The 18,660-nt window shown below is 40.7% G+C and overlaps 1 long non-coding RNA gene across 2 annotated transcripts in view; it reads left to right on the top strand.

The window, feature by feature from the left end:
• Window positions 1–18,660, top strand: part of LOC131194657 (uncharacterized) — a 79,240-nt gene that overhangs the window by 31,724 nt on the left and 28,856 nt on the right. The gene's annotated exons all lie outside the window — the stretch shown is intronic.

The following is an 18,660-nucleotide window of genomic DNA, read 5'->3' as shown; positions in this document are numbered from 1 at the left end:
TTTGACGAGGGAGAGGAGACGCGCTCCGTTTTCCCTTCAGGAAAAAGAGACGGACGACGTTTCCCTTGCAGCAGCAGCAGCAGCGGAGTTAGGAGGGAAATCCTCGGTTTTTCTGCGGGACGCCTGTCCCTCCAACAACTGCTGCCAAGCCGGGTTACATCGCTAGGTGCCTGTTTCGCCTGCAAAGGCAACGGATTGAAGGAAAGCGCCCTTTGATTTTATTTACTTATTTATTTAGACAACGTGTTTTGATTGCCTGGATGCTAAAAAGATCGAAAGGTCTGGCTCCGCAGAGTGGCAGCTCCGACGAGAAGGATCGCGAGGATTCTTGTGTTTTTTTTAAAAAAACAAAACTTCCAACGTGTGTGCCGAAAACGTTACGACTTTTAGGAAGAAGACTGGTTAAGGATAATTCTGCCTTACTTGCACGTAGCTTCAAAGGAAATAATTAGCCTTTAAAAAAAATAATCAACGACGCTTTCCTTATGTAAAATAGCTTTATTCCCTATCTGGGAACCAGTAATAAATGCGTAAATTTCTTGTTAATAGAAAGTATGTGAATTTCTTTTCTTTTTATGGCGTGTGCCTTATTGCTAGCGTGGTTAGTGCTGGTGCTTGCAGTGGTGCTTTTGACACCGGGGCAGAGTCTGGTTTATGGCAGATGGTTTGCAGTGACATCACGATCTGTCGAGAGATGTCTTTTTCCATGAGTTTAGGCGCCTAGACATAAAAAGTCAGGGCACCTTACGTTTTCAGGGTTGAGAATTTCAGCAGATGTTGTTTGCACAATAAGCTACACCTGTTCAAATGTCTTTATTTTTTTCTGCACGGAAGTATTGGAGCCTTGTCTTATGGATCTTGGCAGCCCCAGCTGCAGGTTATTGATTGTGAAGGTAGTTTTCACAGTAGTGTCAGCGGCACCTGGTCGTTGCTGTGAAACAAGCAGAGTTGTACAAAACCGTAGGAATTGCATTTCTTCTTCTTTCTTGTTTTGGGTTGCCTTATATAGTCCCATGGATTGGCATGTTTTACCATTACACAGAATTCTTCTGGTAGGAAAAGAGTCTCATCATTTTTCTGTTTTGTTCTGAAACTTCCCCTTCTGTGCAGGGTGCATATCTTAATTTCATAGCACGCATAACCCTCCTTAATCCACCTCCTTTCAAAATATTGTACTGCTATATCAGGAACAGGCAACCTGATGCTTTCCAGATGTTTTGGACTTCCAACCCCTTCATGGCCTATAGCAAAGGTTGAGGGGGGGGGTAGTCCAAAAATATCTGGAATATGCTAGGTTACCTACAGTAGTTTGCTTCCAGCAAATAAATTTTCTCCCATTGTTTGCACCTTCCCTCCCCCCCCCCAATGCCTTAGTCCTTGATTCAATTTAGAAACTAATACTAATTCAGACACACACACATAGCCTGCAGCCCTAAACAGTGAAGGTGCAGGTGGATGATGGGAAAGTGCCATGCAGGCCAATGTCCTCCCAATTTGCTGTACTGAGTGAATTCTCTTGAATTCCAGGAAGCCCTGCCTGCATTGGGATCCCAGTCACATGGTGACAAATGCAGACAGGTCTCATTCAGATCTAGCTGTTCATACAAGGAAGGAGAACTAGGAGACAGTAACTGCTAATGGGCCTCATGCCACTCTTCTGTCTTCAGCTCGCAATCAGTTTAGTTCAGTTCAGTTTAGTTACCTAAATTCTAGTTTCTTAGATCCTTTCTCAATTTGGTTTCAGGACTATAATTTTCTCAACTTACAGATACTTATAAAATAGTGAGGGAAACTATTACCAAAAATGTCCTAGGAGTTCCTCGGGAGTACAGTGCAGGTTGTCCTGGACCACAATTGTGCCCAAAGATCACAAAAGGGGATTACATGACCCTGGGACACCGCAACCATCATAAATATGAGTCAGTTGCCAGGCATGTCAAATTTTGATCACATGGCACTGCATGTGATCACATGATCAAAATGTGGCTGCCTAGCAACTGGCATGTATATGACAGTTTGCAGTATCCTGGGGTCATGTGATTACCTTTTGCAACCTTCTGGCAATTCAGTGGGGAAAGGAGAGTCACTTAACTAACAACCGTGTTACTAACTTAACTGCAATGATTCACTTAACACCTGTCTTGTTCAACATTGGAAATTTTGGGCTCAGTTGAGGTCATAAATCAAGGACTATCTATAACTTTAATGTGAACGTTAGCTTCTATTATTCAAATCAAGCAAATTTGAGAAAGTTCATAGGGGATGGTAGAAATACCATGCTAGGACTATGCCTCATACAGTATGAGCTAGAATTGAGCCAAAGCCAGAATTTCCATCCATAGACTTGATCCTACATTTTCCCATAGAAGATGTCTTGTGGCCAGATTATCACATAAATTTCATATTGTCCTTAGAGTTAGTAATATAAACAGCTATTTTGCTTGGAAACTTTGTATAAAATATGTAGTTATGCTTTCTCTTCCAGAAAGAAGTTCTCAGTAGGAAAAAAGTTTCATAGGCTAAACAATTTATTGGACTTTGATTATGCTGCAAGGAAAGGCACTTGACACATAATTCCATTTATCTACTGTATATAAAAGCTGGATTTATATATTGTGTCATGCTGTAACTTATTTTAACTGAATTGTGTTGATGAAGCTACTATGCATGGTTCACAAACACTTGCTATGGTTAGGTTTATATAATGTACTATTCAATAAACGCTGTTAGAAACTATGACTACATCAGAGTGACATTATACATGTGTCATATTACTGCATAAATCAGGTCGCAACTGACACAGGTTACATTATTGTGACATCCATGTAATGGAGTCACTATATGTGATGTAACCTCTAACCCATTCATGGTAAAATTGTTAAAACCAAATCAGGCTGGTGGAGCAGGATGTATGAACTGATCACTCAGTTGGATACTGAATCACAACTAAGAGTTCACTGGTTTTTCCAGTGAAAATCCTGTGACAATTGTTTCCAAATCTTGAGCAAACGAAAGAACCCTAGATAGTCCATGTTAGCAAATAACATTATTTTTAAGCTGGTCTCATGACTGGTCACATCCAGTTACAGATCAACTAGGCTCCTGCCACCCTCAACTGATAAAAGGCAATCTCTTCCATAGATGGTTAAGCTGCAGCTGAGATTTAAAAGAAGGAAAGGTTACTCTGCACAGTTCTGGGCTTATTTACAAAGAACCATTTCAATTAGCATGTTAAGGTGTGTTCTTATGCATGGCATTTTAATAAGATTTGCTCTAAAAGGATCTGCAGTGCATATTCGAAAAGTAAATATCCAGAAGTAAATTAATTCTTTTCATAAGTAATTCCAAACAAAGGGTGTTTATACATATGGCCTAAATAGTGTGAGAGAAGGTTAGATTCCAGTTCTAAATCTTACTTAATTAGCAATAAGCCCCACTGCATTCAGTGTAGTGTTGAAGGTGTATTGATGCCTGTGTATATGAAAATATGTCAAGTGTAAAAAGAACAGTGGCATTTAACCTGCTGCTTTATTTTCATTTTATTTGTCACCTGAAGGTTCCAAGCCTCAGATGGAAGCTTCCCTGAAGAACTGGAAAACCAGAGAATATTTTATTCCATGCTGCTGATTAAAGTACACAACATTGCTGCAGGAGGATGTCACCAGTAGGGCTTTGGAAACCAGTGTACCTTAACGAGCAATGACTTCCTCTTTCTGTTCCATTGTTACTGCTAGGATTGCAGTCTTAGGCTGTTGTACACTGGAGGTATTATTTTTAAGTAAATGTGCCTAGTTCACAACAGAAGTTCCCCCTTGCCATACCCTGGTTGTTCCACATGAAGTATATGGGACTGTATTTGGTGCCTGTTTCACCTCTGTGGTTTGCTTGTTTGTTTACTGTGTGTTTTTTTTCCCCATTCATTTTATGCACTTTGAACATTGTAGCTGCTGAGAGGAGCACCACCATGTGGAGGAGAATTTTTGTGGTGGAAATGTTAATTTTGAACATTCACTAGAGTGCAGAGACAGATAAGATTAATTTATTTCATTGTAAATGAAAACATCCCTTAAAGTGAAAATCTACAAAATAAAAGCAAATTGTAGGGCTAGTTTTAGTCAGTATTTGAACAGGCCACATAGCTATATAACTATAATTTCCTGGCATCTCTTCTTCGGTATCTTTTGTTTTATATTTAGTGATATGTAAAAGATTACAAATATGTATCATCATGGGGACTGGAGATTTCGGTACATGGCTGTCATATTCTGGTTCCCTAATATGTTGCTTATAGTAATAATGAGCCCATAACATGTTCGTGGGTGATTCTTTTAATTAAAAATAAAAATGGAAAGCCAACATGTTGCAGAGCAAAATATCAACCATAAAATAACTTCATTTTTCAGTGATCTGTGGGTCCCAGAGGCACACTGACAAAATAAAATAGCCAGTGATTGGAGCCAATCACTGTTTTTCTTTTGTCATGGCTTGAATGACCATCATAGAACATTTTCTGGCAATATACTTGAACATGCTCTTAAAATTCCAGGTCTGCTCATTGACTCAAAAGATTGGGGTCCTTTGTTCTTTAAATCATGCTTTAAAGAAAGTTAAGTAACCTGTTTTGGATTGTAGATGCTCCATTGTGGGTAGTATGCAAAGACCTGAACTTAAGAAACCAGTTGAGCCAAAGGAAAATGGGCAAAGCCAGAAGGAAAAAGATGGATAAGGGAACAGCAAATAAGACAAGGATATAAATATTTAATAAATAAAGTACTGTACATGAATAAAAGCAGCGGCCATCCCAAGGGGTCCGGAAGGTGAACATGATAATTCATTCATATACTTGCCAGCCTTGGATAGTATTTTTTCTTCAAACATAAGTTAACTAGTTTGTGTTTTGTTTTGCTCAACTCAGTTTGACCTCAGATGAGGCATTGGAACAATGTTTAATGGAACAATGTCAAGTTTAAACAGTTAAGAGTTCAATTGTAAGATAGTTCTGAAGTTTAATTTTAGCTGAATGCTTTCTATAATTACGGTAGTAAACACCTATAAGTGTATGTATTTTTCATTTAACTTTTTTCAAACCCAGATTCAGATCTTAATTCTTTTATTTCTTTGGACTATACAATCTAACTTGTATCGGATTAGATCAAAATTAAATGTATATTGCCTTTTGCACAGTGTTATGTTCTCTGGATGACATTTCTCTTTTTCTCTTACATATTTTTTCTTACACACATTTATTCTTGACATCATAGGAGGAAAGGCATATACCAGTACCATGTACTGTATATACATGTACTGGTATATATATGTATGTATACTTGTTTTCTGAGGTATGTACTGGTATATGGTAGCCAAAAAGCAGAAGTTTGGTAGCATTTTTTCAGATGTCATTAAAAGGCATCAGATTTCCTGAATAATTATTTTACTGTCATTCTTGGTAGCCCTATATGTTCCATCACAGTGTAATCCTGAGACTGCTGTAGGATTGTTACTAAATTAAACATATTTTCAAGGACCAAAGGATTGGTCTTTTCGGAGCCTGACTGTGTATAGTGCAAATGGCCCAAAGATCCACTGCATAAGAAGTATTGAATCATATTGCTGGGCTATATTGACAACCTAGATTTAAGAATGGCTGATAGTGTTGTTTTCGTATTAAAATGCAAGGTTACATATGCCTTCTACTATTGTTTTAAGCTTTCTGTTATGTAAACTAACTGGAGTAGACTTCACTTCAAAAGTTTGTCAATGGTTTAAATAAACATCATCAAGGCTACATTTCTCTCTTTAAAAATGTACTGCTTCATCTAACATTTGCATCTTCCTATCCCTAAAATATCAACTGCCTGATAAGCAAATATCAGAAAGCCTTCTAACATGCATGCTGCAGAAATTCTGCAGATGAGGCCAAGAATCTATAGATATCTGAAATTCAAGCTATTTTTAACAGGAATGCTATCCATCTCTTTCTGTCTTTGGGTTTTATTCTGTAACTTGACTGCAGTGGGAGGGCTCAGTCCTACAAGGTTGGAGGTAGTAAACTAAAGTGTGTTTCAGATATGCAGAGATCTATCTTCAGAATGAGTTAACTTTAGATTCTCTGTTACTGGTTCATGTTATAGCTTCAAAGACTATAAAACAAAGCACATCACATTATTAAAGAAGGAAAGGGCCAAAGTCTAACTACAATAGGTTAATTTGTCTCTTGCTTTTCTTTGGATTGCAAGTTAGCTATTGCTTTGAAAAAATTCAAATATCCAAGGAGAAAGTCTTGGTAATTACTGTGACTCAAAAAGGAGGAATGAATAAAAATTCAGTACCCAGTGAACTAGTCAAACTTATCCCTGTCCTCTTGAAAGAAGCAAAACAGCCAGTTTGCTTCGATTTCCTTATACTTGTTTAGATAAGGCTTGATGCCAAGATGAACAAGGAACTCATCTTAGATTCCCTTAAATTCAGTAGCACAACGTATAGTTTATTTAATATGAATGGAAGCCCAACTTGTGTTAATGAAATGATTGTATGGGGACTGTTTAGAGAGAATGGGTCGTTCATTAGGTATTTCTAACAAGGGTAGTGAGTATCTCGCCACAAGATGAATCCAGCACATGACACATGAGCACGTGGGCTCATGAAAGATTTCCTATATGTCATACCTTTCCACAACGCCTTATCTCGGAGTTGGGGAGGATTGTTTTAAAATTGGTTTGCATATTATACCAGAAACCCCATGCTCTGTGGGCTTTGACTTTCAGGTTATTTCTGGCAGGTTATTTTTGAAAGCAGTTCAAAGGCTTCTGGAGAACTTTCTGATCTTCAGAGTCTTCATTATTTCTTTGACGTCGTTAATCTCTAGAGTGGATCTGTTTCTCTAAAGCAGCTCTGTTGCTGTTCTTGAAGTTAAAAAGACTTTGTCAGTTTCTGGAGCAGATCAAATTCCATCTGTGCTTCAGAGACTCCCATTGCTACTATTTATTTGGCGTTTCAGCTCTCCCTGTTAGCGTTTTGAACATTTTCTCCCTGCTATGTCCAAGCACCTTAGCAAACAAACAGATTTGGATACAACACTTGGGAAGGAAAGGGGACCATGAATGTTACTTAGTTATTATTCCAATATATACTCTGTTTTAGGAAAAGGTTATCATGCAAGTGGAAACCACTGTGGCTAGATCTGCACAGTTGGATGTCTGCTTGCCAGGTATAGTTTTTGTGACAATTTTCCAGTTTAACTCGGGATCTTAAAAGATTTCACCCCTCCAGTCTCATTTGTTAAATCCCTGATTCCTATTTAGATCAAAAAAAGGCTTTGATGTTCCTTGAGTACTGATATATTTTATCTAAATCTTTTTGGATAAAAAGATGGGTGGGACACAGGCAGGCAGAGAAACATAATGTAGAATTTAGCAGAAAGATAGAACATCTTACCTGGAATTAGGATGGAACTGTGGGGTATGTAAGGATTACTGTTTGAAAATCAGGCAGGAATAACTTTTGGGGTACCTGTTTTCGTGTTCTGTATATTTCTTACAAATATGGAAACTTTCTAATGCATTCTCATTCCTGGACCAGTAGTGAGTGATTAAAAGGCCGACAGTTTATTTCAGGTCAACGGTTACTGCTATAACTACGTTTAGCAGGAAAATGTAGTTATAGCAATAGCTCTTGGACTTATATACCACTCCTCAATGTTTATAGCACTCTCTCAGCGGTTTACAGAGTCAGCATATTGCTTCCAACAATCTGGTCCTCATTTTAACGACCTTGGAAGGCTGAGTCAATCTTGAGTGGATCAGGATCGAACTCCTGGCTATGGGCAGAGTCAGCCTGCAATACTGCATTCTAACCATGTGCCACCATGGCACAATTATACACAATTGCTTATACACAAGTGATTCCATGGGTGGTAGCATCTGTTCTTATATCCTACTCTGCTAAGGTTTTTTCAGGAGGACAGGAATAAGACAAAAGTTTTAGTAATGGTTAAGAATGAAAATGGTAAATTTAATCTCAAAAGTTTCTTCCAAGGGCAAAGTTTCATCAGGCACATATTTGTACTTCCTTATTTTTCTTGGCTTTTGGTAAATGTACCTTTTGTATTTAGATCTTAAAAGGTAAGAAGGCTCATTTGTATTCAGCTACCTTGAGCAAGAAGACACCTGTTAATATAAGAGAAAGGGGGAAGAGTTAAATAAAAAGAATTAACGTTGTATTGAAAGAACGGATATCCCCAGGTAGTGTCTAAAATGGTACAATCAATTTTGCTGTCGTGGCTCTCAGCTCCCTCTCACAAGAATAGATGTGCCTATTTAGAACTGAGATGTGAGCCGGGATGGCAACTATGCCCCTTTATGACCTGTGGACTTCAACTCCCAGAATTCCTGAGCCACCAAGCTAAGGAATTCTGGGAGCTGAAGTCCACAGGCCGTAAAGGGGCATAGTTGCTAACCCTTGGGTTGTGAGAATTCTGGGAGGGTTATTTAGGTAAGAAGATATGTTAAAAGCCTGCACAGCCATACATCAGGGACATGCAACTAATCCTTGGCTGAAGACTACCACGAACATACATTATTTGTGCTAGAGGCTGCACTTAAAAAGTTGTTAGGTCGGGATAAAGATAGGAGGGCCAAGATAAAAATTACATTTTCTTTAATTAAATCGTTTTGAAATGTAATAGTACTGTCCATATTAAAATATGTTCTCTTGGATTAAAAATTGCTATGTAGCAATGGGATATGGGATGCACATCGTTCAGCTTTGCCTCTGCTGAAAATGGCTGTGACCTCATTTATAGCCTTCTTAACAACATTGTCTATATATCTCAAATAGCTTTAGCAGCAGCCGGTACAGCTTAATATCTGAAGACTGGTAGCCTAGGTGTTATATATACGGTTGTGAATCACAGCAGAAGAAATTCCTATATACTGACACACTGACTCTCCTGTGTTGCTTTCAGTGCAAGGGTTGTCAACCCATCGCAAGCAACAACCTGCCCATGCAAGCAGTGCCACTGGGCAAAGTTCTCAATTACTTTGGTGTGTCGAGCATTATTTCAAGGGTGTGACATAAAGGGAAGTGCCTTTTCCGGGAAAATGAATAAAATGAATGGGTTCAGTTTACCCTAACAAACACTTATTTAAGGAAAGGTATCAACTCATACGGGGATAAGATTTGACCATCATTGTCCAGCTGAATCGACCAACGTTGCAAAATTAAGCACAGATTAATTGAAATCGAAGATTTAATCAGGCACATGTACATCGATTCATTAAGTTACATGTGGCTAATGTGGAGGCAGGCCATTTTTTTTCATGGCCATGGGTTGCAGGTTTAATTTGGGGACAGGTCGATGGTGTAAAATGGGTACAATAATTGTATCTCCTATGTAGATGGGGCTGTATCAAAAAAGTTAGGGGGATTTTTTAAACCTTTCTTTAGCAACAGCAATAGCACTTACACTTACATACTGTTCACAGGGCTTTACAGCCTTCTCTAAACAGTTTACAAAGTCAGCCTATTGCCCCCCAACAATCTAGGTCCTCATTTTACCCACCCTGGGAAAGATGGAAGGCTGAGTCAACCTTGAGCCTGCTGAGATTCGATCTGCCAAACTGCTGGCAGCCAGTGATCAGCAGAAATAGCTTGCAGTACTGCACTCCAACTACTGAGCCACCGTGGCTCTTTTTAGCCCTTATAGTACTAGTTTTCATGTGTTTTCTGTTACTAAATAGTTTATATTAACCATAATCAAAGGGCCACAGCCCTGCAAAGAGAGAATTTGGGGAAAATTGTGGTCTAGGTAGAACATACTGTGTCTTGTTTCCGTAAGTTGTCCATGCTTGAGTAAATGCGTAAATACATCTGTCATATGTAGGGGTGAGGAAGAGAGGAATTTAAGGCTATCTTTTGTTTACTTTAATGTTTTACAGGGTAGACCTATGTCTCATTAAACTGCCTTTAGGGATGGTCCAGATTTAAACATTTGGATGGTGAATATCCCCCATTATATTATCAATATTGTAATGGCTGTTAAGTTTACATTGAGTTTGGTGGACTTTTGTTCCTATGAGATTTTTTCCCCCCTGATTTCTGTAGACTGTCTTGATGCCAGTTGTGGAAAAGTGGATATAAACATTTGTATTAATAATATAGAAATGGTTATTGGTTCAGTTTTTTTACCACAGCAATCTTGTGACCCTTGGTATTTTACAAAATAAAAATAGCAGCAGCAAAATAAGTTAAGCAAAGTAACATAAGTAAAGATATATAGTTTTTTTTAAATCAGAAGAGTAGAAAAATAACAATAAAAAAAAATGTATGGTGTTATCCTGACAATTTCAAGAAGCCCTCCAGAAGAGCTCCATTTTGACCAACTTCTAGAAAGTCAACAAGGTTGCATAGAAAATTATAATTTAGGGAGGAGGACCAATTATAAATGGAGCCAGGGCAAAAGCTGGCAATTTAGTTGCGCACTCATATTATGTTGGCAAATACCCTTCTTTTAACACACACTAGGCAAGTAGTCTCTCTCTATTTCCCCTCTCCTCCCCAGTTACATAGGCTGTAAATCTAGTATATCTCTTTGCTGTCCATCTAATTATTGTTAGGATTTTGGTAGCCCGAATATGGTAGCTCCTCCTTCTCATTCAAGGACACCTGCAAACATTGGGAGCAAGTTTGGGCTAGTGGTTAAGGCACCAAGCTAGAAAGCGGGAGCCTGTTGAGTTCTAGTCCTGCCTTAGCCATGAAAGCCGGCTGGGTGACCTTGGGCCAGTCACTCTCTGTCAGCCAAACGCACCGCACAGTTGGGTTGTTGTGGAGAAAAGAGGAGGAGGAGGAATGTGTGTCGAATATGTTCTCCACCTTGAGTTATTTCTAAAAATAAAGGTGGGATGTGAACAAACACATGCAGATATTTTTGCAGATATGCTAACTTAGGCATACTCGTGATTTGCACAGAAGGGAGCACCTGAAACTGACGAGAGGGTTTTTTTTTTAAATTGAAGTTACTATAAGGAAGCACACACAAATCACAAAGACCTCAGGTAATGCCTAGCTATACTTTTTTGAACAGCTGAGTAGTTTGGGCGGGCAGGAAGCGTTAAATGTCACCTTTCCTCCCTCTTCCTGCCCTGATTCTGCTGAAACTAATGCATTTCCCCTGATGAGCAGAATAGAGAGGGCTTGGTCGTTCTCGAGGCATTCTAGACACCTGAAATGATGGTCCACAACAGGGCCAGTTCAGTGACTCTCCTTCTTCCCCAACTTCATTGTCTCCCTAGCTATGCTCCAGTCTCAGTGTTGTAAGGAGTATGAGGGAGTGAGGCAGGGTGAACAGCACATGAGCTGGCGTTAGAAGTTCAGGACTGGTGGGAGTGTCTTTCAAAATTACTGAACAATGAACACATAACTGAGTCATCGCTAGCCTGACAGGTTTTCCAAACCAAATAGGAGAAAATCGAAGAATAAAGTACAACGGTTTCCTGAATGTTCCTATTATTATTATAAACTATTATTGAAAGGAGCAACTGATTAATCAAACTCAGTATTATCTACTCCACTAGTAGGATTCTAGGGTCTTGGAATCAGATCTTTAAAATGTCCTGGCAAAGATCTTTGTTGCGTTGTGCTGCCTGAGATCCTTTAACTGGGAAACTTGGAAGAGCCTGTGTTCTGGTATTGAATTACCCACTCTCTAAAGCAGGGGTATCAAACTCGATTTCATTGAGGGCCACATCAGGGTTGTGTTTGACCTCAGGGGCGGGGCGGGGTAAGGGGTGTGGCTGGGGGGGGCAACTTGACATCACTCGTGTCAAGGGCGCCTGTCGTTGCCCGAGTGCCTCTGCCAGCGAAAACGGACTCCCAATCTCCATTTTCAACTGGGACAGCCTCCTACAACCTTCTGCCAGCAAAAACGGAGCTTGAGAAGGCTGCATGCAGCCCTCCAGAGCTCCATTTTCACTGGCAGAGGGTTGCAAGAGGCCATCCCAGCTGAAAATGGAGATTGGGAGTCCGTTTTCGCTGGCAGAGGCACTGCAGGCTGGTCTTTCACTGTTTCCAGGGTGGCCCTGCAGTTCAGATTTAAGCATCCTGCAGGCTGGATCAGGCCTTGAGGCCTGCGGGGCCTTGAGTTTGACACCCCTGCTCTAAAAGTTATCCTAGTCCTGCTTTTTTGTCAAAGTATGGATTGGCACATGATCTCTCCAGTACTCATAGATAACACCTGCGCAACCTGAATTTTATGGCTCTAAGGATATGGTATTTGTGAAACCTAAATGAAATGGCTTTAACTTTGAGCTAAATGAATGGTTGAGTCAAGGACTATCTGTATTATCATAACTCCAGACATCTTTGATAGGATACTTTACCTATGATCAAAGGAGATGTCCTATTGCCAACACAATATTTCTTATACCATTGCAACTACTTCGGTGGTTTTTATCCTAATGAAAGCATGGGAATATCCATTTGGATTGGGATGCTCACCCCTTCATCCTGATTATAAATCGGATTGGGTCTCGTATACCTTCATTTTGCATTGGAAAATAAAAGAGACTTTTCCCCTGTATAAAATGCAGATGTGGCTCCTTATAAGGAGCACTGAAAACAAAGGAGTTCTGATTAGAACCACAGGGAGGAAGACATAGTTGCACACTACTTAATGAAAATAATTATTACTTTCCTGCTGAGCTGATAATAACATCAGGATTTTAATTTTTTAAAAAATCCCTATACTTCTCTCTGCATTACACTGCCTTAATTTGCACAAGAGTCTTTGCAAGTTTGTTTGGCAGATGTAAGGTACTTGGGACCTCTGAGAAATCAAATCCAGAGCTTGCTATTTTTCATTTACCCAAATAGTTTGGAATAGTCTCAGGGGGACTGGGCAGAAGCAAATTAAAAGCATAAATTCTGACACGTGCTGCCTGCAATAGTAGTAGATGATATCTACGGAACCAAAAAAACCTAAATAAAAAAGAAATTGACAATGCTCCTGACTGCTTGCTCCTTTTCTTTTCCTTAATTTGGAAAAGTAGATCCCAAGATTGGGTCTGAAGTGATCAATCACGACGCGTATAAAAAGACCCAACAGGAGAAACTGCTTGACTTTGGGTTTTCAGTTCTTGATTTCAATACCAACATTGGAAGACCCATTTGCCTGCTCCATGAACGTCGTGGCTCCTGATCCATCGTTAAACTAGTTATCACTGTCTCAATCAATCCAAATGTGTGATAAGTGTAGGACAGCCTTTCTAGATCTGACTGCAGCTCCGAAAATTCTCAGTAGTTTGGCACTCGCCACACTCACCAAGCTGCCAGGAATAATGAGAGCTGCAGTATAAACATACCTGATTCCCAGATTGGAGAAGTTGGATCCTAAGAAATCTTTTCATGTATTTCCACATTCCCACCAGGTTTCTGCATTATTATTATTTTTAAGTTGGGGCTGTTCTGCAGGGAAGCAACAACTGCTGTTCTTCTTTAAGGTAAGAACTGGAACTGAATGTTTCCCTGGAATTCACTCCAAAAAAGCTTCCCTGAATTCCAGATCACTTGGAAAGAAAGAACCTCAAATGCTCTTAATAATATTGGCACTTCTGAGGGTTTTCAACGCACAAGTTTCCTCGAGGTGTGCGTGTGGAAATTAAAATCTATGACTGTTGTCTAGAAGGGAAGTTCGCATTCACAGGGTTAATGGCGTGAATGCTAGTTTCACCTCATTCCAGTGCTTGTTAGAACACTATGCTGAATAGGCACGGGAGGTTGGTTGATTTTATTAATTACATTTTTCTTGTACGTTTCCCAGCAGTGATGCTGATGGCAGGTTGCCCAAGTTGTTCAAAAGCACATCAATCCCCCCCCCCAAAAAAGGCAGGCCTTCCTGTTGCAACTTGCTCATCTTCCGTGCAAAAAAAGAGAGAGAGATTACATCGTGATTTAAGTCATCTCATTTCTTCTCTTTCACTAGAATCTCATGACTAGATCAGAACTTCTGTTACTCTTACTCAGGATTGCTCAGCTTTAAAAAAAAGGGGGGGGAGTTGAACCAACATTTGAAATGAATCTGCTCTTGGGATGTTTTGTCTTGAGTGGCATCCTGTAGCTCGAAGTATTCGTGAAAGAGATTCTTTCGCGAATACTTCGTGAATATTGTATATTTACATCGTTTTTGAGTTTTGATCATTGTATTCGTAAATACCAGGGCTTTCCTCATGAATTTGACAACTAAAATGGAAAGCTTTTTTGTGAGTTTTGAAGGATTTAAAATCACTGCTCTGAACTGATAGAATGTACATCGTTCCCCCAAATTTTGTCTACACCATTGAGGTTGTTTTAAACACAAGATTCTTGTCTCTAGAATCTCCATTTTGTTTTGGGAGATTGATTGATGAAGCAAATTAAGCAAGAGCTCAGAATCATCCAGGACAAGAATGTCATCAGTCACAGTTGTTGACTTTTAACCTAACACATCCCTTTGGAATAACCTTTGCTCTTATATAAAGCCTAGGAACTTCAGAACCTTTAAATGCCTCACTGTTAGCTGAATCAATACTCTAACCAAAGTCTATCCTCATTTAGACAATCTAGAATCCTAATGAGGATAAAGAGCCATTAAGGGTTATTTTACACATAATGCCTCTTTTGTAACTGCTTGCAGGATCAGCTAGCTTACAATTCAGCGTCAATACAAGAGACACTTTTTTTCCAAGGATAACATTTATTTTAAGGACTCTTGGAAACACATTCTATTTATATTTGGTTATCCCTTGCTTATAGGCAATTGCTGGACTCTGCTTTTGCTGCATTTCTGTATGTTATTTTACTATTAGTCTGCTCAAGGCTTTGGAGAAAACTGCTTTCCTCTTAAAGCTGCATTAGTACATACAAAGGTTAATGAGATGCGAAAAAGCTTTGCTGTATTGAGGTTACAAAAGTCCAAATGACCACTAGATGTCAGAAAACATTAGCTCTTTGCTGCCATCTAATGGCAGTCTAGATACAAGAGCTGTCTCTAACTTCTACTTTCCAATTGTATATATTCTCCCCACCCCCACCCCCCACCCCCGTTTTTATGACCCAGTAATCTCTTAATTTGGGGTAAAGTCAGGGTGACTGGACAGAGCTGAGCATTTACTGGCCAGATGCCCTTCCTGATGTCTCACAAAGTTTGCAAACTTTCCAATTCCACGATGGCAGTGGAACGGAGACTTAGAGTATTCTGACCCATTTTTTATAATCTCTCTACTCTGAAGATAAATATCTACCTGCTTCTCTTTCTATCTCAATTTGCTGTGACTGCTCTGCTCTGCCTCTTTTGGTGCCTAAATCCATTCTTAACACTCTACCTTTGCTTAGAGTTATCTATATATCTTCATACATTTATTCAGCCACAGTAACTTCTTCACTACTGCCACTGTTTGTCACTCATGCCTAGTACTATGTCTAGTTTAATACCTAGCTATCCAAATTTAACTGGATGAATCTAGCCAATCTCACAATAATTCAGATTTGGATAATATTATACACAGTGGTGGGTTTCAAATTTTTTTACTGTGGGTGTGGCTTGGTGGGCGTGGCTTGGTGGACATGGCAGGGGAAGGATACTGTAAAATCTCCATTCCCACCCAACTCCAGGGAAGGATACTGTAAAATCTCCATTTCCTCCCCACTCGAGGGGAAGGTTACTGCAAAATCCCCATTTCCTCCCGATCAGCTGAGACTCAGGTGGCAGAGTGGTGGGGCTAGTCAGAGGTGGTATTTACCGGTTCTCCGAACTACTCAAAATTTCTGCTACCTGTTCTCCAGAACTGGTCAGAACCTGCTGAAACCCACCTCTGATTGTATATCTTGTAATAATAGTGATGTACATCCTGATCTTTGTTCAATGGTTAATATTCCCCTAATTATGTCAATTAAAATTATGTAAATTAAATTTATGTAATAAATTTAATTTACATAATTATGTAAATAATTGTGTAAATTAAAATTATGTAAAAGGGGACATGGTGGCTCAGGGGCTAGGATGTTGAGCTTGTCGATCGAAAGGTGGGCAGCTCAGCGGTTCAAATCCCTAGTGCTGCCATGTAACTGGGTGAGCTCCCGTTACTTGTCCCAGCTTCTGCCAACCTAGCAGTTTCGAAAGCACCTAAGAATGCAAGTAGAAAAAATAGGGACCACCTTGGTGGGAAGGTAACAGCGTTCCATGCGCCTTTGGCATTGAATCATGCCGGCCACATGACCACGGAGACGTCTTCGGCAGCGCTGGCTCTTCAGCTTTGAAACGGAGATGAGCACCGCCCCCTAGAGTCGGCAACGACTAGCACGTTTACCTTTAATTATGTAAAATACAACTACATCTAATACATTTCAACTGTGCTCCCAGATGCAAATTTCAGGTACATTAATAGTGTGCAATCATGAAAGCAATAATCTATTCTTTACTGAGGGCAATAAGCAATGCATGATTCCCACATGGTCCTCAGCCTCCTGTTGGATGTTTTAACTATTTCCTGGCACCTTCCATGCTTTCTTTTATCACCCAACACACAGAAGGTTGGAGGCCCAGCCATGGAAGATGATGGCTACAGCATCTAGCTGTAGCCTTCATCTAGACGGGTTATTCCTCTGCCCTGGTCCTCTTAGATCTCTCAGCGGCTTTTGATACCATCGACCATGGTATCCTGCTGCGGCGGTTGGGGAGCTTAGGAGTGGGGGGCACCGTTCTTCGGTGATTCACGTCCTATCTCTCTGACCGATCGCAGACGGTGTTGGCAGGGGGGCAGAGATCGACCGCAAGGCGCCTCATGTGTGGGGTGCCACAGGGGTCGATTCTCTCGCCTCTCCTGTTCAACATCTATATGAAGCTGCTGGGCGAGGTCATCAGTGGTTTTGGGGTGAGATACCAGCTGTACGCTGATGACACCCAGCTGTACATTTCCACCCCTGACCACCCCAACGAAGCTGTCGAAGTGCTGTCCCGGTGTCTGGAGGCTGTGCGGGTCTGGATGGGGAGAAACAGGCTCAAGCTCAACCCCTCCAAGACGGAGTGGCTGTGGATGACGGCATCCCGGTACAGTCAGTTGCAACCGCTGCTGACTGTTGGGGGCGAGTCACTGGCCCCAGTGGAGAGGGTGCGCAATTTAGGCGTTCTCCTGGATGGGCGGTTGTCTTTTGAGGAACACCTGACGACCGTCTCCAGGAGAGCTTTTTACCAAGTTCGCCTGGTTCGCCAGTTGCGCCCCTTCCTAGACTGGGATGCCCTATGCACAGTCACTCATGCCCTCGTCACTTCTCGCCTGGACTACTGCAATGCTCTCTACATGGGGCTTCCCTTGAGGAGCACCCGGAGGCTCCAGTTGGTCCAGAATGCAGCTGCCCGGGTGATAGAGGGAGCCACTCGTGGCTCTCATATAACACCTCTCCTGCGCAAGCTGCACTGGCTGCCTGTGGTCTTCCGGGTGCACTTCAAGGTGTTGATTACCACCTTTAAAGCGTTCCATGGCTTAGGACCAGGATACTTACGGGACCGTCTTCTGCTACCACATGCCTCCCACCGACCGGTGCGCTCCCATAGAGAGGGTCTCCTCAGGGTGCCGTCAGCCAAACAATGCCGGCTGGCAGCCCCCAGGGGGAGAGCCTTCTCTGTGGGGGCACCTGCCCTCTGGAATGAGCTTCCCCCAGGACTCCGTCAATTTCCTGACCTCCGGACCTTCCACCACGAGCTGAAGACGTATCTATTCTTCCGCGCGGGACTTGCATAAAATGGGTTTTATTAGGATTTTAATGGGGTTTTATGTTGTTATGTATTTTATATTTGAATTATCAGCCAATTTAAATAAGTTTTTTAATTCTGATTTTATTGTATTGTATTTATGTATGCTACTTTTATCTGGCTGTAAACCGCCCTGAGTCCTTCGGGAGAAGAGCGGTATACAAATTAAATTATTATTATTTTTATTTTTATTTTTATTATTATTATTATTATTATTATTATTATTATTATTATTATTATTATTATTATTATTATTATTATCATCATCATCATCTTCTAAAAGTTCAACTACTGCAACTGTTACCATACTTTATGTTCTTGAGAAAGAAAGTCGCAAAGCCAACTTTGTGGTGCGCACCTGTTTCCTCCCCACTTTTCTCTTGCATTGTGGCACTAGTGGGGGGTCTATCCCTGAAGATCTACATGGTCTACCCAGTTGCAAATGGGAGAAGATGGAGAACGGGGAGAAAAATGTAAATGGGTAGGCTATCAGAGGATGGCATATATGGGTGGTTAGTGGTGGACTGGGAAAAAAATATCTTCGTTACCTAGAATTACCAGTTGCCTCTTGAAAAAGCACCTTTGGGACAACCATGACCTGGATGACTGAGAATCTCCATAGACATTCATCCTGGAAGCTTTCCACTGTGGAGGCTAAGGTGGACCTCTTGGTTCAAGGTTCACCTTTTGCTGTTTTTAAGTTACCAGCTAAGTTAAAGCCAGAGACAAGTGTAGGAAGAGGAGTTTTCCGCAGCAAAGAACTCTCTTAAGCAAAGGTGCTGAGGAGTTTTGGGCTCGTTGTTGGAAGCTGCCACCAAATTGCCTATGGTGGGAGGGGTTACTGACAAGATGGCTTCCCACATCAAGTACACAAGTTTTTT

This window comes from Ahaetulla prasina, chromosome 3 (assembly GCF_028640845.1).
Source record: "Ahaetulla prasina isolate Xishuangbanna chromosome 3, ASM2864084v1, whole genome shotgun sequence".
Taxonomy (NCBI): Eukaryota; Metazoa; Chordata; class Lepidosauria; order Squamata; family Colubridae; genus Ahaetulla; species Ahaetulla prasina.
The sequence above is the reverse complement of the archived record's forward strand: the minus strand, read 5'-3'. Positions and strand labels throughout refer to the sequence as shown.